This window comes from Sorex fumeus, unplaced genomic scaffold (assembly GCF_029834395.1).
Source record: "Sorex fumeus unplaced genomic scaffold, SorFum_2.1 ptg000131l, whole genome shotgun sequence".
NCBI lineage: Eukaryota > Metazoa > Chordata > Mammalia > Eulipotyphla > Soricidae > Sorex > Sorex fumeus.
Genome location: NW_026606188.1, coordinates 3,822,898 through 3,840,528, shown reverse-complemented (window position 1 = coordinate 3,840,528; position 17,631 = coordinate 3,822,898). Strand labels below are relative to the sequence as shown.

At 39.1% G+C, this 17,631-nt stretch overlaps 1 pseudogene; it reads right to left on the bottom strand.

The window, feature by feature from the left end:
- Positions 1–12,608: 12,608 nt before the first annotated feature.
- On the bottom strand, positions 12,609–12,705 carry LOC130015861 (uncharacterized; annotated as a pseudogene).
- Between the last annotated feature and the right edge of the window lie 4,926 nt (positions 12,706–17,631).

Below are 17,631 nucleotides of genomic sequence, written 5' to 3'. Positions count from 1 at the left end.
CAAATAGACTATTGAAAAATATTTTCATCTCTATTTAACTTGTAAATTCAGCATTTTCTATATTAAATTAAAAATGAAAGAATGTTCCTATACTTGGTCTTTTAAAGACATTCCAGGTTGGTTAAGGAAACAAACACTGCCTATGAAATCATAACAACTTAATCATAAAAACCTGATTACTACTTAAGTTTCCAAGAATGTCAGTGCTAAGAATTATTTTCCTGGATCTCACTAGTGTACATGATAGTCATATGAATACACCTGTGTGGATACATCGCTGGTATCTAATTTAGAGAATAGATATATAGAGATTAGATCACATAGCTGAGTGTGATCCTAACTTTTCTAGACACTCCCCTGCCCCACACACCCAAAGACATGTACTAATCTTTATGGATCCATGAATTTTCCTCCTCCTCTCTCCCAGAATCTTTTAAAATTTCTTTTCAAGTACTAATGTAATGTGCTTTAGAAAATATTGAGTTAACCTTAATAGTTGTCTTTTAGCTTTTATATAGAGAACCAAGAAAATCTTATTAAAAGTGTATTTTTGTATTCTTTGAAAATTGTAATAAGAACATTATCTTTGAGTCCCTCAATATACATTATATAAAGAATTTTGTGAGAAATTCCCTGTACAAATCAATACTAGAAGAAATAAATGACTTCTCTGAATGAAAATGAACTGGGACATTTTAAAGTATCAATCAGTGAATCAAAGATGAATCATAGCATCCTATAGCTAAAAATGATCTTGATATAATCTAGTCAACACCATTACATTTTTTTCTTATACCAGCTGATAGCACTTTTAATTTTTTTAATTATTATTTATTTATTTTTATTAGTGAAACATCATGAGGTACAGTTGTAGACTTACATACCTTTGTGCTTGGGTTTCAGTTATACAAATATCAAGTACCCATCCCTCCACCAGTGCCCATTCTCCACCACCAAGGAACCCAGTGACCCTCCCACGCCCCATCTCCCCCATCCTGCCCCACCTCAGGGCATTCCCTTTTGCTTTTTCTTTGCTTTAGGGTGTTGTAGTTTGCAATGGAGGTCAATACCATTACATTTTCAAAGAAGAAAATAGGTCCCTACATGTTCAAGACACCGCCACTGTCCTGCGGTTCTTCCCAGCATGTACCCTGCTCCAAACTAGCCCTTTGGAAATATGCTGGGAAGGAAAACTGGATGTTCCTTTCCTCACACTGACCTGAAAGACTCTTGCTGATTCTCAGCCACATCAACTATTTCATTTGTTGCCTGATATCACCTCCTGTCCTTTATTTAAAAAAAATATTTTATTTGTTTCTGGAATATAAAGAAAAAATTAAATGGACTAAGAAAACAAAAGCAAAATCAAACCTTTACACTCTGACATCAGAATCGTCCTTAGAAGAGGGGAAGTAAATGACTGAAATGGGTAGGGGAGTGTTGTTAGTTGGTTGTGGACAGTAGCTGGATAGTTGACAGTGCATGGAGTATGAATACACAGTTGCTGAGATGAGGAACACTGTACTTGAAGGAAATAAAGTTTGTAAACTAGTCATCACAATTATATGTCCATATGAAATTTATCTACATATGCTTTGTGCCTTCCTTGCATTTATGTGTTATGCATGCCTTTATCATGGCCTCAGAAATGCATCTGAGGGCACTCGGAAAATTAGTTGAGCCACAAGTAGGGGGAGAGAAGTAGTAAATAATTGGAGGAGGAAGAAATATGAGGTGGAGTTTAAGAGCCGTGTAAGAGGAATATATAGATATGTATGTGTGTAAATACACATATATATGTATAAATATATATATGGGCTGGAGCGATAGCACAGTGGGTAAGACATTTGCGTTGCATGCGGCCAACCTGGGTTCGATTCCTCTGCTCCTCTCTGAGAGCCCGGCAAGCTACTGAGAGTAACCCTCCCGCATGGCAAAGCCTGGTAAGCTACCTGTGACGTATTCGACATGCCAAGAACAGTAACAACAAGTCTCACCATAGAGACGTTTCTGGTGCCCGCTCGAGCAAATCGGTGAACAATGGGAGGACAGTGCTACAGTGCTATGGTTAATTCAAACATTGTTTATGCAAAATATGAAAGAATCAAACAAATATTCTATAAAGCTGATTACACCTATTAAATTAATATAACTTTAAATAATGTTTAGAAATGAAATTAAAGAGCTTTATGGCTATAGAATGATGTTGACACTATATCAAGAAACACATGGACCTTTGAGGATCAAGAACACGTAGCTGTTGTTCTTTCTTAAACTTATTATTTTTTTTGCTTTTATAGAATATGGCTGGAGCGATAGCACAGCAGGTAGGGCGTTCGCCTTACAAGCGGCCAACATGGCCGACCCGAGTTCAATTCCTCCGCCCCTCTCGGAGAGCCCGGCAAGCTACCGAGAGTATTCGATATGCCAGACACAGTAACAACAAAAGTCTCCAATGGAGACGTTACTGGGCCCGCTCGAGCCATTTTAGGGCTGGAGCGATAGCACAGCGGGTAGGGCGTTCGCCTTACAAGCGGCCAACATGGCTGACCCGAGTTCGATTCCTCTGCCCCTCTCGGAGAGCCCGGCAAGCTACCGAGAGTATTCGATATGCCAGACACAGTAACAACAAAGTCTCCAATGGAGACGTTACTGGGCCCGCTCGAGCAAATCGACGATCAACGGGAGGGCCTTTACCTTTACCTTTACCTTTATAGAATATGCTTTCCCTGAGTTTTTGTTAATAGCTACAGTTTTTTAGAAAGCATCATAATAAATTATATTATTTAAAAAAATAAAAAAGTTGGGTTTGTAATTGGATTCTGTATGTTTGGAACCTGGGAAGTATTTTCCTATGTAAGCTACATTAAACATGATATTTATAACAGAAATACCATCTGCAGTACTATTCAAAATAGCCAGAAGAAACTATGGTATACCTACACAATTTAATACTATGCAGTTGGTAGGAAACTGACATCATGAACTTTGCTTATAAATGGATGTACAGGGAAGAATATCATACTGAATGTAACCAGTCAGAAGGAAAGGGGTATACTGATTGGACTACCCCTTTTTTTAATATAAAAAAACAGAATATGAGACTAATACCCCAGGATAGCAGAAACACGTGCCAGGAGAATTGGTCAATGGTTGGACGCTTGCCACAAGTGCTGAAGTCGGGCATTTGGAATGAAGAAGGGACAGCTATGACAATGATAGTTGAAAGTGATTACTCTGGGTGAGAACTGAGTGCTGAAAGTAGGTAAAGGAATAAACGTGCGTCCTTCACGCCCGACCGAGGTCACCAGCTGCCCCCCACGAGCGGCTCTCCGGCACGGCCACGGCCCCGGAGGCACAAGGACTTAGCACAGAGAGCCACCCGCTTGGAGCAGAAAAGCAAATGGACTATGTGTTAAACCCCGCCAGCATGCCTGCCCGGAGGGGAAAGGGTGTTGACCCGCTCGCCCACTCCTCTCTGGAAAGAAAGATGGCGGCCGCACGGGAGTCTTGTGGACAGCAGGTTTGAGCCGGGGGCGGGGGGCGGCAGGGGCCTCATGGGAAGGGGGGGCGTTCTGGGCCGTCCTTCACGCCCGACCAAGGTCACCAGCTGCCCCCCACAAGCGGCTCTCTGGCACGGCCACGACTCCAAAGCACAGAAACCAATCTCTTAACTATCTAACTTTTAATAGAAATTCTTCCAGGGTCAATAAGTAAAATAGCAGAAATCCAAAACCGCGCGGCCGCTATGGCAGCCGCGCAACATCATTTTATTCTTAAACCAAGTTGTAGAAAGCAAATCATTTCACAACGCTGTTTCAGCATGTCTGATTGGGGGGGGTCATAAACTCTAAACAATAATTGTGCATCTTCTATCGAAACAATGTATCTAGTCAGAGTAGATAGAGTATTAACTAGAACTCATCTGCCTCACAGGAATTGGGAGGGGTGGGAGGTGGGGTTCTATTGGGGTTTGCGGTTAAAAATAAGTATTGGTAAAGGGAAATGTGTTTGATATTTACATGACTGAGACCTAAACCCGAAAGCTCTGTCACTTTTCCCACAGTGATTCAATAAAGAAATAAATTATAAAAAAAATTTAAAAAATTTAAAAAAATAAAATTCATATAATAAAAAAATAAAATAAAATAAAATTAATGTTCTTTGAAAAAAAGGAATAAACGTGATAACCTCTCAGTATCTGTATTACAATCCATAATGCACAAAGGATGAGAGAAAGATAGAGAGAGAGAGAGAGAGAGAGAGAGAGAGAGAGAGAGAGAAGGAGGTGCCTGCCATAGTGTAGAGACAGCAGGTGGTCAGGTGAGGTTTGGGGTTGGGAGAGGGAGTGGTGGGAAACTGGGGACAGTAGCAATGGAACTGTATACTAGTGGAGGTTGGGTGTTAAAATGTCCTATGATCGAAACTGAATCATGAAAAGGTTTCTAATATGTGTCTCCTGCAGATTCAATACAAAAACATGATATTTAGTTTCTACCACCATGACTAACCTATGAATTTGCTGAAATTTATTTTTATCACCTTGGCTGGGCTCATTACATGGGTGCCTGTGTGGTTAAACTTTTTTCATTTTATGCGGACTTAAGAGACAAAACTAATAGGGTTGGGACTTCTGGTGGAAGGAGAGAAGAGCACAAAAAACCCTGTTGACCACAGCTCAGCAGGGTCAGCTAACTTGTGTGATGACAGACCTCCTTCACTGGTTTCCTCTTTTGTAACGTGGAAAAATGAAAAGACTTTGTAGGCTGCCAGGGGGTTGTCCCCTCCAGTTCACACTATTTTCTTTTCAATCAGAATTGTTTAAAGATTATTTGACAAATTTGGAGCTTAATGATTTGTTCTCATATATTTCCCCTACATGGTATCAGTGGGCATTGATCCAGGAAGGCCAGCATGAAAAAGTTGAGGTGTATGTCTTAACCACCAATGCCAACGCTACTGTAAGTATGGAACCCAAAGTACAATAATTAAACTTCAAAATATGTTCGTCAAGGAAATCGGTGGGAATACAGGGAGAAATGGGTCATTTGTTGGAGGAGGGATGCAGACACTGGTGGTGTGATTAGAATTGGAATATTGTATGACACAACTCCATTATAAATGACTTTGAAAATCAAAATTGCCTAAATTTAAAAAAAGAGAAGTCAACTTACGTCTATATTTCAAGAAAGCTTGTCTTAGCAAATTTTGGCAGGGAGACCAGAGTTGATAGAGAGAGGGACAAAGAAAGGGAGAGTTGACAGTTTGGGAAGAGAAGCCTGGATATCATGAAAGAGATGAAAGCTGATCTTAGAAGATTTGGAGCCATCAGAGTTTAGAGAGTTAAATGGTGAGACTATTGCAGTTTAGATAGTTAAATAGTAAGATTGGTTTCAGTCATCAGTGTATACATAGAGAGAGTTCAAAGACCTCACAGATATTCAGGCTATATTATCAAAAAAGGGAAGCGTTTTTTTCCTGAAGCACTATGTAAGGATAATATATTGCCAGGAAGAATGATAAGAAGTTGGTTCTCTTTTTCATAGACTAATACATTAGAGATGAAAACTTTTATACAAAGGAATCTATCATCTTTTCCTGTTGCTCTGTTTTCTTGTCATCATTCCATTCTCCCCCATGACCCTACCTAATCAGGGCTCTCCACATTTCTCAGCAGTGTCACCACATAGCCTCAGAGCATTGTGTTAACTGCCTGTAGCTCACAGTTCTCATGTTTTACCCACACCCAGGCCAGAGCCATCCTTCTGCAAACCAAGCATCTTTGCTGAAGGCCCATTCTTCCTTGAAGTGGCAGTCATGGTTTACCTCTTCTTAATCACTGTGTTTACAAATTTAGATGAATATCTCTATACTACTGACAGGGATTTTCCAAACTAAGGAAAGCATAAACATTTCCCATTCCCCCAAGAATTTTGGGCTAGTTATTTTCTATCCACTGCTAATTATATGTGATAATTAGGAAACAGAACTGAAGTAAAAACAGGGACATTTGTCAATTTGGTGCCATGACTAATCAGTCTTTGTATAAGTATATATTTCTAGAAAAAAAATCAGAAGAAAAGGAGTTGGTTGCTAGCAAACAATGCCAAATCTCTGCCAAGAAATCCCTTGAAAATAAAAATTGTGACTATGGACTGAACATGATTGCCACTGAATGCCTCTTTTGCAGACCACAACACCCAAAAGGAGAGAGAGAACAAAAGGGAATGCCCAGCCACAGAGGCAGGGTGGGATGGGGGGGATAGGTGTGGGAGGGATACTAGAATCCATGGTGGTGGAAAATGGGCACTGGCAGAGGGATGGGCATTTGATCATTGTATAATCAATACCCAAGAACAAAAATTGGTAAATGTACAACTGTACTTCATGGTGTTTCACTGTTAAAAATTTAAAAAAAATAAAATAATATAAATATTGTTTTGTATGCCAGAGATCAGCAGATGGGAAACTGAGTGAAGGCAAAAGATTAAATTGGTTGACTTTTATTTTTCCTTGAGTACATTAATTGGATTTTGGAGTCAATTTATATGACAGTTCATCAAGACACAGAAATTTTCAGCACTTCTCTTGTTTAAAAGTATAGTGATGCACCATATCTCTATCTCACATTATTTTTATTTCTGATTGTTTGACACAAAAGATACGTCAAAATCATAGAGAAATGTAAATTATTTAAATACTTTTTTGATTATTTAAAATTACATTATAGAATTACATTATAGAATTTCATAAATTTTAGGATTATGCAGAATCAACGTGCATGTATCATATTACACTCACTACTGAAAGGCCTACTCTGTCATTCACCATTGTTCAGTTTTTCCACTTTGATTACACCTTTCCATCTGGTAACTAAATAGTCTTATATTTCTAAAGTTTGTTTTTATTTCTTTGGAAAGATCAAAATTATGCAATTTTCAACATTGGATGAAACTAGAGGATATCGTGCATGTAAAGTTAGCCTTAAGGAAAGGAACAGATACAGAGAGATTTTTCTCATATGTGGGATGTAAAGACACACAGCAAGGTAGCAACAAATGTTCAAGGGCAATGTAAGGGGAGAACTGATCCACACAATTGAGAAGGGGATTGGGAGTGAGGGATTCTGGGGGTTGGGGGAGAGGGAGGGTTTATGTTTTGAGAGAATGAGGAGTGTCATGTTGGAATTATGTGTATGAGAAACCATTATTAATTGAATTATAAATCATAGAATATAAATAATGTTTTAGACGTTTGTCTGTCTCATTTTATTCTTATAATTTGTTTTTTCCATATGCCACATATGCATGAACTTGTATGATGCCTATCTTTCTCTGCCTGGTTTATGTCACTAAATATAATATCTTCATGTTATCCATTTTTATACAAATAATAAGATTTCACTTCATACAACTGAGTTGTATTCCATTGCTTTACCACCTTTCATTCTCAAAATTTGTGGTTTAAAAGATACAAATATTGGTTTTAACAATGCTCTGGTGTTTTAAAATTTTTAGTTTAGTGAAGCAAAATAGATTTTATTAAACAACACTTAGAAACTTGTGAAACAGGTGTAGGGTGGAATGGAATATACGTTCAAGAGAGAACACTTGTTTAACAAAGCAAGCAAAGAGAGACGTAGAGAAAGGAAGCACGGTATTTCTTCAAGGGAGAACACAAGCTTAAGGACCAAGCCGACTCTGGTAGTTTAGGAATAAGAACTTGGAGTGGTATGATCTTAACTTGCGCACTTTAGGGGGAACCTGAGTGAAACTATTAGAAGTACATTGAGGAACATCATAAACTGGAGTCTGCACTTGGAGTGAGGAGGGTAAAGAGTTCTTTGAGGAGATCTGGACTATGGAGAACAGTAATATTATAACATTAATGATAGTATCTTACCGTGGGATTCCAAAAAAATCTTTAACAGTGGCGTCAGAAATGATAACATTCTCAGGTCTTTGGATTTCCTGTGGAAACTACTGGAAAGCTGAGTTTATGCTCTGGATGCCTCCTCCTGAAACAAGGTCAACAAGTCATGAATGAAAAATTACAAGTTAGATGGATCAAGGATTCTGATCCCAGTGGAAGGCTAGCTTTCGGGTGGACAATTTCTACTGATGGCCTGATATAGATTCTGATCCTGGGATACGTAACAGAAAGGAGGTATGACAGGTATACTCAGAAGTGAAGCCTCTGAGACAGAATTCATTCGTGCCAACTTATGGGTTATCAATGTTTGCTCATGGCTGCTACCATTATAACATGCCATTCAATGCTTTTGTGGTTTCAATTTACTGTGTCAATGTAAATTTCAAGTTTCTAAATCCAAGGTAAAAATCTGAGGCCCTCAAGATGATGAATTATGGGGGGGGGGGGGGGAGCTGGAGCTATAGTACAGCAGGTTTTTGAGCTATAGTACAGCAGGGGGAGCTGGAGCTATAGTACATTTGCCTTACACATGACTGACCCAGGTTAGATTCCCAGCATCCTGTATGTTCCCCCCAAGCACAGTGAGGAGTAATTCCTGAGTGCAGAGCCAGGAGTAACCCCTGTGTATCGCCAGATGTGACAAAAAACGCAAAAAAAAGGATGACTTACCTTTAGATATTTTGAAGTCAAGTAGAAACAGTCAGAAAGCTCCCCAGAAAAGATTTCTCCAAGGTCGAAAACATCATTACCTCTAGCGTGAGAGGATACAGAAAATAAGGTTTCCATTTTATGCCAAGTTAACGCAAGCCAGACATGATCTTGGAAAGTTTGTCAAAGGAAAGCATGGCTATAGGAAGGATAAGGTGACAACTGAGTCTTAGAGGTAAAATATACAAAGGTCAAGAAGTAGGAGATATGGGGGTGAGCAGGTCTACTAAGAAAAGCATTTTTTTAAAAAGAAAACGCAATGAGACATCAAATAAGACCTTTTTAAATGTTTAAGAACAGGGATATAACTCAGTGATAGTGCATTTGCCTTCCATTGTATGATGATCTGGGATTGATCCTTAGCATTGCAAACAGCATTATTTTTTAATTTTTAATTTCTTTCTTTCTTTCTTTCTTTCTTGCTTGCTTGCTTGCTTCTTTTTTTGTTTTTTGGGTCGCACCTGGCTATGTATAGGGCTTATTTTTAATTTTTAAAAAAACTTATAATTTTACTTTTTTTACCTGTGGTTTAAAAGGAAATCTAAAATATTTTAGAGTAAATATATGTGAAGAAGAATAAAATTCACGGGAACTATTTAGTGTTCTAGCACAGCTGGTAGGGCGTTCGCCTTACAAGCGGCCAACATGGCTGACCCGAGTTCGATTCCTCTGCCCCTCTCAGAGAGCCTGGCAAGCTACCGAGAGTATTCGATATGCCAGACACAGTAACAACAAAGTCTCCAATGGAGACGTTACTGGGCCCGCTCGAGCTCGAGCAATGATACAGCAGTCAGAATTTTGAGGTCAATTGTATGGGTATTGCATAAATAATTTTTCCCCATTATGTGCGCTGTCTTTTTATCATGGTCACTATTTTTTCTGAGTTGCAGAAACTTCTTAGTTTAATGTAGTCTCATTTGTTTATCTTCACTTCCTCTTCATTGGTCAGTGGTGTTTCTTTCTAGAAGTTTCCCTTAGCTTTAATGTCATGGAGGGATCTTCCCACATTTTTCTCCAAATATCTTAAGAATTCAGGTATGATATTGAGGTCTTTAATTCATTTGATCTGACTTTGTTCCTGGCACTATAAAGAGGTCTGAGTTCATTTTTTTTGCATGTTGCTGTCCAGTTTTCCCAGCACCAGTTGCTGAAGAGACTTCCTTGCTCAACTTCATATTTCTTGAGCCTTTATGAAAGATTAGGTAATAATAATCTGAGGGCCAGCGTCAGGATATTTGACTATACTCCATTGATCTGAGACCTGTCTTTATCTGAATACCATGCTATTTTGATTACTACAACGTTGTAGTAGGGTTTGAATTTGGGGAAGGTGTTCCCTTCTTCTTTTTACCAAAGATTGCTTTAGCTCTTCATGGGAGTTTATTGTTGTGTATGAGTTTCAAGAGTGTTTAATCTATTTCTTTGAAAAATGTTATGGGTATCTTTATAGGAAGTGCATTAAATCTTTATAGAGCTTTGGAGTGTATTGCCATTTTGACAGTGTTAATCCTCTCAATCCATGAGCATGGGTTGTGATTCCATTTCCTCATATCCTCTTTTATTTCGTGAAGAAGTGTTTTGTAGGGTTTTTTTTTTTTTTGAGCGATACCACAGCGGGTAGGGCGTTCGCCTTACAAGCGGCCAACATGGCCGACCCGAGTTCGATTCCTCCGCCCCTTTCGGAGAGCCCAGCAAGCTACCGAGAGTATTCGATATGCCAAACACAGTAACAACAAAGTCTCCAATGGAGACGTTACTGGGCCCACTTGAGCAAATCGACGATCAACGGGAGGACCTTTACCTTTACCTTTACCTGTAGTTCCTTAACCTTTTTAGTTGATTCTAATATACTCGATTTTCTGAGGTATTATTGTGAATGGGATTGTTTTTCTCTATCTCTTTTTTCTCTTTCATTATTAATATATGGGAAAGCCATGGACTACCGGATATTGATTTTGTAATATGCTACTTTACTAAACAAATCTATTGTTCCCAGGAGCTTTTTTGTAGATTCCTTGGGATTTTCTAAGTATAATATCATGTAATCTCCAAATAGTAAAAGCTTGAGTTCTTCTTTTTTATCTGGATGCCCTTGATATATTTTTTTTTTTACTGAAATCATATGGCAAGTGCTTCAAGTACTATGCTCAATAGGAGTGGTGAGAGTGGGTAACTTGTTTTGTGCCTGATTGTATTTTGGGATTCTAGCTCATTGATTTCTGCTCCAAGCCTTTAGTTTTCCCCCGTTGAAAATAATGCTTGCTGTGGGTTTGTGGTAGTTTGCTTTGACTACATTGAGGAAAGTACTTTCAACTCCCATTTTGTTGAGAGTTTTTCATCATGAATGAGTGCTAGATCTCATCAAATGCTTTATCTACATCTATTGATATGATCATATGACTTTTATCTTTATTTTATTGAGATGGTGTATTCTGTTGATTGACTTGAGAATGTTAAGCCATCCTTGCATCCCCAAGATAAACCTACTTGGTCATAGTGTGTGATCTTTTGTTGAGTTTCTGAATTCTCTTTGCTGGTATTTTCTTGAGAATCTTTGTATCTGTATTCATCAAGGAAATAGGTCTATAATTTTTTGTGGTGTCTCTGTCTGATTTGAGTATTAGGGTGATCTTTGCCTCATAGAAACTATTTGGGAGTATTTCTGTTTCTTCAATTTTCTGGAAAATCTTGAAAAATGTTGGCAGCAGTTCCTCTTTCAAGGTTTGAAATATTTCACTATTGAATTCATCTGGGCCAGGGATTCTGTTTTGGGGGATACTTTTGACCATCATTTCAATTTCCTTGGTAGTGATAGGTTCAAGTATTCCTAATCCTCTTGGTTCAGCCTTGAGAGGTAATTGGAATCCAATAATTTATCAATTTATTCAAGATTCTCTCATATCCTACTGCAAAGATTCTCAAAATAATTTCTAATCATCCTATGGATTTCTTTAGTTTCTATTATATATCCCCCTTTGCATTTCTGATTCGATTTATTAGAATTCTTTCTCTTTGTTTCTTTGAGAGGCTTTTAGTGGTTTATTGATCTTGTTTATTTTCTCAAAGAACCAGCTTTTGCTTTTATTGGTCTTCTTTATTGTATTTTGGGATTCTAGCTAATTGATTTCTGCTACAAGTTTTATTATTTCCTTCCTCCAGCCTAGTTTGGACTACTTTAGTTGGTCATTTTCCAAAATCTTGAGCTCTAATTTATTCATGTAGGCCCTTTCTTTCTTCCTGATGAATTCTGGCAGAGCTATAATCTTTCCTCTTAACACTGTTTTTGCTGTGTCCCACAAGTTCTGGTAGCTTGTGTCCTCATTCTCATTTGTTTCTGGAAACTTTTTATTTCCTCTTTGATTTCTTCTCTAAGCCAATGGTTGTTCATTACTTCCCTTAAATAAAATATTTCCTTGCTGAACTTTAGTCTGTTTGATCTATTGAGAAGTGACAAAGTAGTGTTGAAATCTCCAACTAGTTTTGTGTTGCTATCAATGTTTTTCTTTAAGTGTATTAGAAGTTGTTTATAAGTATTTTGCTGGTCTGTCATTAGGAGCATATACATTGAGGAGGATGAGTTCTTTCTGATGTACAGATCCCATGATCATTAAGAAATGACCTTCACTGTCTCTTATTACCCTTAGCCTTAAGTCCATGTGATCTGATACTAGTATGGCCACTCCAGCTTTGTGGAGGTGTTCTTTTCTTGAAGAATTGTTTTCAGACTTTTACTTTGAGCCCATAGTTGCTTTGATTGTTCAGATGTGTTTCTTGCAGGCAGCAGAATGTTGGGTTCAGTTTTCTAATTCATTTTCCCATTCTATGCCTCTGAATTGGCATATTTAGTCCATTGACATTGAGAGGGATTGTTGTGATGGGGATTTGTGCTATCTTTATGTAGAACTTTTGTACTTGTGGGGATTGGGGTTGTCTTAGCTTAAAGTAGCCCTGTTAATTGTTCTTGCAACAAAAATATGGAACGCTTTACAAGATTGCATGTCATCTCTGTGCAAGAACCATGCTAATCTCTGTATCATTTCAATTTTAGTATATGTGTTACCAAACCTAGTATGAGTTAATTTTTCCATATTTTTCTCTTCTGATTAGTTGGAGTGTTGTCCTTACTCACTCCTATGGCAGACAGTGATTCCTAATCAAGGAATGTATTTCAAAGCAGCTTGAATAAATAGATTTCGAACTTTAATGTCCCAGAAAGAAAAATATGGGTTTTACCATATTATTTTTTACCATACCCACGGCATCAGTTTTACAAAATAATTCTTTTGGAAGGTGTTATATGAGTCTTGTTTAATGCCCTTCCCTGAAACCTTCATTAAGACCATTAAACTAGAGCCTTTTGCTGTTCTCACCTCAGTCCCGTGTACATCTCCAGAAAAAGGTGGATGGTGTTGTCTGCACTTTGACCACCTTGATTGTAAGCAGGATTTTTCTCCTGAAGGAAGAGGTGAGGAGCATATTGATGATTTCATTCCACCTTATTACAAGTTCAACTTGAACGGAAGGTGCGACTCATGAGGCTCCTGTAAAGGACAGATAAAAGGGTTTCAGTGAAGTTTAATGGCCAGCACACATTAACAACACAGATGACTCAAAGTAGCCTGTGTGCATCTTTGTGTATAGTGAGTTTCATATCTACTGATAGTGATTCTCAGTCATGACACACGGGCAAAAGTTTCCAAGGATTCCAAAGTTCTTGATTTTCTGAGGCACGATTGTGAATGGGATTGCTTTTTCATGTCACTTTCTTCTCACTCATTATTTGCATATAAAAAAGCCATAGACTTTTGGGTATTGATTTTATAGCCTGCAACTTTACTATAAAAGTCTATTGTTTCTAGGATTTTTTGGTAGAGGTTTTAGTATTCTCCAAATATAGTAGGATATCTTCTGTGAATAGTGAGAGCTTATTTCTACCGTTCATAAATGAAAAACCCTTAATATCTTTTTCTTATCTAATTTCTATTGCAAGTACTTCCAGTACTACATTGAACAGAAGTGCCAAAATGAATTTGTATTTAACACTTTCTGTCTGTAAATTTCTATGCTAAGAACAGTGGAATAAACTGTGATATCTTAGTAATTTACAAGTAAATTATGAAGACAGATAATATAAAAGAATTTCTTTGTATAAATTTCCAAAATGTGTAGCTTTTATTAAATATATTAAGAATAAATCATAGGTCTTGACTATACCATGAAGATTATTTCCCTGTTAGAAGTTACCCTTCCAAAATGCAATAAAGTGACACATTTTGAAAATGTTGATTATTCATTCATTAACTCAATGAATATTTGTTAGTCTGGTGGTGCAGTGCCTCCAGGAAGTCAACCTGTACCCTCAAGTGAGTCTGATGGTGTCTTCATGCTTCCTGATAACCTCAAATTGCCACTGTGCCTCTGGCTGGATCCCAACACCTCAGGACTAAGTTTCCCGAGAAATTAAACTCCCGAAAGATAATGTGGGAGCCATGTTCACAAATCAACCCTGGCTCAGGTATACAAGCTAATGGATTGGTCTTGTTTCAGAGACCCATAAACAAATCTTGAAAGATATCAAAAGCCACAGTTGACCTTGGACCTGCAAAAGGCTGAACACACTAGGGTAAATCAAAGGGAGGCAGGTTAGTTTGGTGCCCACCCAACCAGAACCCAGTGCAGCCACTTGCTCCCACAATCCAAAATCGCCACTATGCCCTCGTCTGGTTTCCACCGTCTCAGGATGGCTCTCACTGAAATATAACACTGAAAATTCGGATATGCGTGTTTTGTGACTGAAATCTCCAGGCTTTCTCTGGGTCACGATGGGCATCCCACCCCCACTGCCCTGTACTTATGGAAGCCTCAGCAGTCATTTCCATACCTCAAAGCTACTCCAGCCTTACCTTCCTGATAAAAATACTAAATTCCTTGAACAAACATGATGACCTCTTAGTACCTGTACGAGACCCATAATGCACAAAATAAAAAGGAGACAGAGAGAAAGAATTAAAGAGCCTGCCATAGAGACAGGCTGGGGGTGGGGGTAGGGTGTTGGGGGATGGTTTTAGGGAACCAGGAACATTGGTGGTGGGAAATGTACACTATTGGAGGGATGGATGTTGGATCGTTGTATGACTGGAAGCAAATTATGGATAGATTTGTAATGGTCTATCTCACAGATATTCAATAAAACATTAAAAATATATATCCTTAATTTGTACCTCAGACTACTGATAGAAATTTAAAACCCAGTGTATCTATTTTTGTGTTCTGTGTAGGAAAAAAATGTTACTCACCTGTGTGCCAATAGCTTGAAGAATGCTAAACCCAAAGATACATCAATGACTGTCTTTTTCATGAATACTGTAATTACAGCTATGTTATGTTTTAGAATCAGTTCATGGACAAGAAGTCAAGAGGAGCAGTGGCAAAGTGCATCAATGTTGAATGGATAAATAATGTTTGAGGAGCTTGCAAAGGAGTCGGAAAGATTTGGCATGAGAAGAGGGAAGAAACAGAAGAGTGAAGTACTAATAAGTGTCATGAGAAAATGCAAGGGAGGACATTTCCCGGCAAGTGTCACACTCTGTTGAGCTTTTGGTGAGGATAAGTATTAGAAAGTATCTTTCCCATTTAGTGGTAAAAAGGTAACTTTGATGGGTGAATATAAAATTTACTTTAACAATTAGAATCATTAAGAGATACACAGTTACAAAGTTGCTCATAATTGGTTTTCAGTCATCTAATGTTCTAGAACCTTTCCAGTATATTGGGGGCATTTTTGAAGGAATATCCCTGGTGCGAAGACTAGGGCATCTGAATCTTAACACATTTCACCAAATATATGATCTGTACTCATATGATTTACACTTTCTCCCCGGCTCTTTACTTTATGTTTTCATGCAATATTTCCTTGTGAACCTCACCTCAAGTGAGGATCCCTATTTAAGACAAGTACACGTTTCTGGGGCATTATGTATTTTTTGGTTGCTGTGAGAGTCTCTAAAGCAATGCTCAGGAGGTGTGGGGGCCCCAGAGACAATTCTCAGAAAACGTGGCCATGGTGCTTGCGGTCCTCCGAGGCTATACAGCCTTTGATACTCTGGCAATCAGTGGTGCTGGGAGTCAAATTGAGTGCATGTGAGGCAATTTCTATAATCACTACACTATCTCCTGCGGCCCTGGGTATTGGATTGATGTCAGCATTCCGAAGTCCTCCCTTTTGTCAGAAAGCAGAGACTCAAACAGGAGAAAGTGGAAGAGACTTTAGGGTTTAGCTAGGTTGACTGAGTAGATAGTGATACCATTAAGATTGGAACAGAAAGTAAAAATAAAACAAGAGCCCCGCTCGTTTTCCCGCTGAACTGGACACCCTCCACAGGGGGACACCTGCGGGGGACACCTGCAGCAGCTCCATGGCACTATCCATCACCTAATCAGTTCCTCCCCTCCAGGTGGGTAGGGGGAACACAAGCCAGTTCCACCGCTCCTCACCCCCAGCCCCGAGCCTTTTCCTGCAGAAATGGACACCCTCCAGCAGGGGACACCTGCAGCAGCTCCATGGGATTTTCCATTGCCCCTCCTCCATTCCAGGATCCTGGGTGGGAGTGACCCTGGGATGGGCCAGGGGCGTGGCCACCATGTAGGGGGCGTGGTCTCCCAGAAGTGGGCGTGGCCTTCTCCTGGGTGGACAGCCGCAGTTATATTTCCCAATCTGGGCACTCTGTACTTTCATCCCTCGCTTTGTCGCCTAATTAGGGCTGGAGCGATAGCACAGCGGGTAGGGCGTTCGCCTTACAAGCGGCCAACATGGCCGACCCGAGTTCGATTCCTCTGCCCCTCTCGGAGAGCCCGGCAAGCTACCGAGAGTATTCGATATGCCAGACACAGTAACAACAAAGTCTCCAATGGAGACGATACTGGGCCCGCTCGAGCAAATCGACGATCAACGGGAGGGCTTTTACCGACTAAAAATTTCTGACCACCTCTACTAGAATACAACAACATCCCACTTGCCTACTCCATTTCTAACAAAAGATCTGTATGAAATGTGCTGTACAAGCTCAAAACTAAAAAGTACCTCCTCCAAAGCTTCACACAATGTCGGTTTTAAAACAAAGAATAAGGCCTGATTGAGAAGATGGTCGGAATCTAGAAAGGGAGAAGCTTGGCTACCATCAACCAACCTTATCCAAAATCCTTTCCCATGATAAGAGGGAACAGTACCTGTGATTTCAGGGGTCTACCTCTAGGTAACCAAAACAACATGAAGAAACAGCGCAAATCTCCACCACAAGGAGAATATGAAGAAAGGAATCCCGAATCCTCAACCGAGGTTGTCCACAATTGCGCTCTCTTTGATAAAGAATTCCAGGATAAAATGCAGAGGGTGTTCAAGAATCTACTCAAAGAATCAATGGAAGAGATATCCAAAGACTAAAAGAAGAAATGAAATAAACAATAGAACAGATAGTCAAGAAAATACAAGAAGAAAAGAGAACAGAATTAAAAATAGCTACAAAAAGAAGAGTTAAAAATAAAGTATTCAGTGGATGAAATTAAAAAGTCAGTAAGTACCCTTAGCAATAGGATAAGTGCAGCTGAAGAGAGGATCAGCGAGCTTGAAGATGAGCAACAGAAATACCACAGGGAACAACAAGCAATAGGAAAAGATCTCAAAATGGCTCTAAGGAGAATCAGAGACCTAGGGGATGACGCCAAGAGGAACAACATTAGAATCATTGGAGTACCAGAAGGAAAGAGAGACAACCTCAATGAAAAAGCTAGAGTCAAAGAAATCATTGCTCAAAAGTTCCCAGAGTTAAGGAAAGCAGACATCCAGATCCAAGGAGCCAGAAGGGTACCAGCTAAAGGAGACCCCACAAAAAACACTCCAACGCATATCATAGTCAGAACGATGGATGCTGTGGAAAGAGACACAATATTACAAGCAGCAAGGTCAAAGAAGGAAATTACATACAAAGGAGCACC